This window comes from Microtus ochrogaster, linkage group LG5 (genome assembly GCF_000317375.1).
Source record: "Microtus ochrogaster isolate Prairie Vole_2 linkage group LG5, MicOch1.0, whole genome shotgun sequence".
NCBI classification, from domain to species: Eukaryota; Metazoa; Chordata; class Mammalia; order Rodentia; family Cricetidae; genus Microtus; species Microtus ochrogaster.
The window spans coordinates 26037914-26043594 of NC_022031.1; the positions used below are offsets into that span (position 1 = coordinate 26037914).

Sequence of the window (5681 nt, forward strand, 5' to 3'; positions counted from 1 at the left end):
GGAGGGGGAGGGAGGTGGGAGGCTGGGAGGAGGCGAACTTAAAAACGAGAACAAAATTTTAGAATTTTAAAAAAGAAAAAAAAAAGAAAAAAATGTCTGAAATAATCAGGAGGTACAAGATAACCCATTCAACATGAAAAGTCACAATGGAAATAAAAATTTAAAGCACTTTGAGAGACCATCACATTTCAATAAAAGTGGCTATTATCACATAGTATAAAAGAAAATGCTGGATATTGATAAGGGGAGGGATACATGTAGACCTTATCTAGGTTACTATAGGCATTGTGGGCTAGAACATCTGGTTTCCTCCAAATGAAAACAAATTTCATGTGATACCACAAGCTCAAATCTGGGAAAGTCACTAAGTCAGCAGGATGGAAAGATTCCTAGACTGCCATACTTAATTCACAGCTACTCACAGTTACCAAGATAGACAGCTGGTGAAATGACCGTGGACTGATGAACAAGAAATTGAGTAATAATATTCATCCCTAAAGATACAGACGATCTGTGAAAACAAGGAAATGGATATTCATCAAGTATATCAGCAGCAGAACAAATACATCACCCCTAACTCTGAAACATGTCTTTCGAACACAAAGTGATGGGACCCACCCCCCACCATCACACACACACAGAGTCCTTTGGAAGGATAGCTAGAGAATGGTCCTTGGTGAAATATGTCAGTTCAAAAATAAAACCCATGTAAGAATAATATGTTTTGTAATTTTTAAATTACATAGTAATTCTTACATCAGATGGGGGTACTATAATCATGATAGTGTTTTCCTTATGGAAAGGCTTATCTATTTCACTTCAAATATGCTGACTCTTAAATCTTCCCAAAATGAGAAAATTCAGCTTCCTAATATCTAGGACTAGGGTAAGGTATTTGCACTTTACCCTGGAAAAAAAAATACATTTACCTATTGTGCATGTTTGCAGGCAATGGGCACAAAGGCACACTAACCATCTGAGAAAACTGTTAATACATTTTTATTTACAACTAGATGATTGATCTATTAAGTACAAAGAAGTATTGCAGACAATTTGTATAAAATTATCAACCAGTCCTCTGGCTGCATGGTGAGAAGTGTTTGATGTCTCAGTTTTCAAAATAACATAGAATTTAATTCAGTGGATAAAAGGGAATTCTGGAACCCTGGGTGAAATAAATTTGGAGTATTTTTACCATTTTATTTAAATTCAGGATATACTAAAGAAATGATAGATAAGGCGATTAGCTCTGTGATAGGAAACACACACTCATTAGAAGGGATATAAACAGCACACACTGTGAAAATGACTAAATTACTAAGGTTTAAAATTTTAGATTGTTTGAACACCTGAAAGTATTCAGGATAGTTTCTTTTTATGTATTTTATGGCAAACGGCACTGTAACAAGATGGTCTTTTTTACTTATTTTTTTATTATGAAAATGTTTGGTAGAAGCAAGACTGAAGATTATTCTAAAATTGCACTACAGTATTATGTTTATCATATCCTGAAAACAGAACTTAATGAACTCAACATTTTCTACAAACCCTGGGCAATTACTTGTATTGTTAACTTAAAAAAGAAATAAAGATCAAAGTAGGATGGACTTCGCAGAGATGTTTCTAAATATACATTTCTCTTTTAATGTAAGGACTTATGTCATACCACAAAATATAAGAATCTGCGTGTTCGAGAGATGGCTAGGTAGGTAGATGTACTTGCATATATTATAGATAATGAGAATATAGTATTCAGCAGTCATGATGATTCACAACTGCCAGTAGCCCAGCTTCTGTAACCTCTGAACTTATGTAGATACCTGCACTCACATTTCCACTGCCTCACTAACATAAATATATACACACAATTAAAAATACACACACACACATATATTATATATATAATTTGGGGAAAGTCATGGATTTGGGCTCCCATTTTTCTAGCATTTCTTGCATTATATTGGCAATATAGAGCATATAAAAGTCCCCAAAGTTGAATGCTTAAGCCTGCTATCAAATGAAAGTGGTAAACAATGTCAGAATATAACTGAAATATCATAGCATCTTCTACGATTTTTATTTCAGAAAAATGAAAATGAAATTTTAACTGTTCATAAAACTCTGTACTGGTTTGCAACTGAATAACAAAATCTTAAATATGTTCTAAGACTACAACATGTTAGGGCAGCATATTTTAATATTTGCTTTCACTCTCATGAACATCATTTTTTGAAAAGCAATTTTGAGTTGTGGTTTATTTAGTTGACCAAGTCCCAAAGCAATAGAATACTTCTTGAGATTGAATTATGACCTGAATTGAATTAATTTGACATCTGAATTTCTCAGCAAATGTATCAAGGACATTTTTGTTATACTTCCATTCAGAATATGTGTGTGTGTGTGTATCAGCAGTTGAAATGATTACATAGAATAATATAGGCATTTATAATCTACTATAATATTATACTGAAAAGTGTGTGCATGTGTGTGTACTTGTGTGTAGGTGTAAGTTTGTGTATGTACATATGTGTCTGTATGTATACGTGAGTGTTCATTTGTGTGTATCTGTTCCTGTATATGTATCTATGTGTATGTGCATGTATATATGTGTTTGTATGTGTACGTTTGTGTTTTTGAGTATATGTGTGTATTTGTCCATGCATGTCCATGTGTGTATGTGTCTAATTTAGGGTTTCTATTGCTGTGATGAAACATCATGATGAAAAGGTAAGTTTGGGCATGATGAAAAGGCAAGTTTGGGAGGAAAGAGTTCTTTTGGCTTTTACTTCAGAATTTCTGTTCATTACTTATAGAAAGTCAGGACAGGAACTCAAACATATCAGGATCTCAGAGACAGGAACTCATACAGAGATCATGGAGAGACTTACTAGCTTTCTTCTCATGGCTAGTTTTCTTATGGAATCCAGGACCAGCAGCCCAGGGGTTGAACCACCCACCATGGCTTGGGCCCTCTTCCACTGATCACTAAATGAGAAAATGTCTTACAGCTGGAGTTAAAGGCAGCATTTTCTCAGCTGAGGCTTCCTCCTCTGATGATTCTATCATGTGTCAAGTTGACATAAAACTACCCAATACAGTGTGTATGTATTTGAGGGTGTATATGTGTGTTTGTATGAGTATATTAATGTGTGTGCATGGTTGTGTGTGCATGTTTTAGTGTGTATGAATGTGTCTATGTGTTTGTTCATGTGTGTGTCAGTGTGTCTGTATGTATGTGTGTACACGTGTTTATATGTGTGTTTATTTGTGTATGTATTTGTGTGAATGTGTGTGTATGTATGTGCATGTGTGTGTGGTATATGGCGCGTACACATAACAGTGTGAGTACATGCTGCTGCTCACATAGATGAAGAAACCCAATTAGGGCATTGAGAGGGTTTTCTGTTTTTCTCTGCTGCATTGTTTTGAGACAGGGTGTCTTAATGAGCAGAAAGAAGCTCAACATTTCAGCTGGGATGCCTGACCAAGGAGCTCTCTGGCTTCATCTTTCTGTGCCCCTCTAATGTTTGGGTTGCTGTCATTTACAGTCATGCCTGTTTACATAAATTCTGTAGATTAGAACTCAGTTCCTTGTGCTTGTAGGCAAAGTGATTTTATCCACTTAGTCATATCTCAGTGCCCAGAAAATATTTTAAAAATAGATAAAATGAAAAAAATCTTGTTTGTTGTATTACTGACAACTGATGTCTAGTCATTTTGCTGTAAAAGTTATTAACAAATATGTACCAACACTTGCTATGTCAGCATGCCTTTCCCATATGAGAGGCTGTGACCCCCAAAAAACTATATTTTATTGCTTTTTCCAGGTATTTTGTCACAACAATGACTAAAGTAATAAATACAATATCATTTTATTCTCATATGAATGGTTTGCATAATACTATTTGAGTAGGTTGAACAAGATAATCCTGCTTTTACCCCAGGGCAGTAATTACATCTCACCTCACATTAATGGAATAGAAATCACAAATAATTTCTGCATCTTTAGAGTGTACTTTTCTGAATAAGCCAGAGTCATTCATTAGGAGATGTTATGAATTCTGTGGACCAGTAATTAAAAAAAGATACCATGCATAGAATTGATAAATATACTTTTTCAATCTATAAATATTTTATTAAACAACTTAAATTTCTTATAGCAAACTGCAAATCCCAACTTTCCTAGTCTTTGTGTTTTCTATTAAAGAAATCAAATTACTTTTCAGTCCTATGTTGGAATTTCACCAGGCAATGATCCAGTTAGTTACTATGTTTCTTATAAATATGTCATCCATCGAATTTTCTCCTGATAAATATTTTCTTAGTGCACAGTGTCAATACTGTTTCCATGTGTTTTACCTTTTAGCTTAAAACTAATAAGGAGAAGAATGGCAGTTGGCATATGTGATGTTCGTATGCACTCCTACAGTTTGTTAACAATGCCTACTTGGGTTAAATATTTACATGAACTTAATGTTTCCAAATACACTGATTTTAAAATGAGAAATGTTTGCTTTTTTAATTATATTTTGTGCTCTAAGCAATCTATGTGCATATTCAATGTTAAAAGGAATCAAAGAGCACTACAAGAAATGTTTCATCCTCCCACCTATAGCTGATGTCCAAAAATAGCATTTCTAGCTAGTTGAGTTGGTCGGCTTTCTTCCCCTCTCATTTCTCTAAGTAAGAAGCATGTGCTTCCCAGAGCCTATTGTTCACAGGAATCATTATCTATTCATTTATTCACAATGAATGATTTAAAGCACAACCTAAGTACCTACATTCACACAACCCTACAATTTTTATCATAATTTGGTTTTAATTGGATTTATGCTGTCAATATACTAGAGTGTCTTAAGCAAAGTATGAAGTTTACCGTTATTTTTACTAGCTGGCATACTGTTATTTTTGCTCCAGAATTAATAATTTTATTGCAATTATTTTTTTCTTAGTATTCATTGTACTTATCATTGATTTTTACAGTGGCTTCTTGGCTATAATTGTAAAAGTTCCTTCAGTGCATTCACATATTATATCAACTTCATGTTTTTCATAGAAATCTCTCCTCAATCTGTTCCGATCTTTTTCACCTGGTAAACATTTTCATAGTAGGACCTGCTTTTCTCATTCTATAGAGTCATTATTTTGAAGGGTAGATAAGAATAGAAATAAAGAACTGTGATCTGCATCAGCCCACTTTACCTGCAGAGCCTGACTCATGGGGAAGAGTGGAGAAATAAGCTAGAAGTCATTCATGCTTGTAATGGGTGAGACATTCATTTGGAAAGACATTTCTTCCCGTGTCCTGCCTGGGAAAGTCTGGCTGAAGTGCTAATTTTTTCAGAGAATGCGGCATGCTCCACAGTCACTCTCTTAGAGCTTAGCTTTTTGAAATTTGTTTGCCATTGTATCAGTTTATTTATATGATAGATTACATTGATAGATTTTTGTATGTTGAACCAGCCCTGCATCCCTGGGATGAAACCTACTTGATCATAATGGATAATTTTTCTAATGTGTTCTTGGATTCTGTTTGCCAGTATTTTATTGAGGATTTTTGCATCGACGTTCATGAGTGAGATTAGCCTTTAATTTTCTTTCCTGGTTGAGTCTTTGTGTGGTTTTGGTATCAGGGTAACTGTAGCTTCATAAAAGGAATTTGGCAGCCGGGCGGTGGTGGC

General features: G+C 34.6%; 1 non-coding gene across 1 annotated transcript; it reads left to right on the forward strand.

The window, feature by feature from the left end:
• Positions 1-748: 748 nt before the first annotated feature.
• Positions 749-910, forward strand: LOC113457758. Its single transcript, XR_003378258.1, has one exon. It is a non-coding gene; the product is annotated as a U1 spliceosomal RNA (small nuclear RNA).
• The last annotated feature ends 4771 nt before the right edge of the window (positions 911-5681 follow it).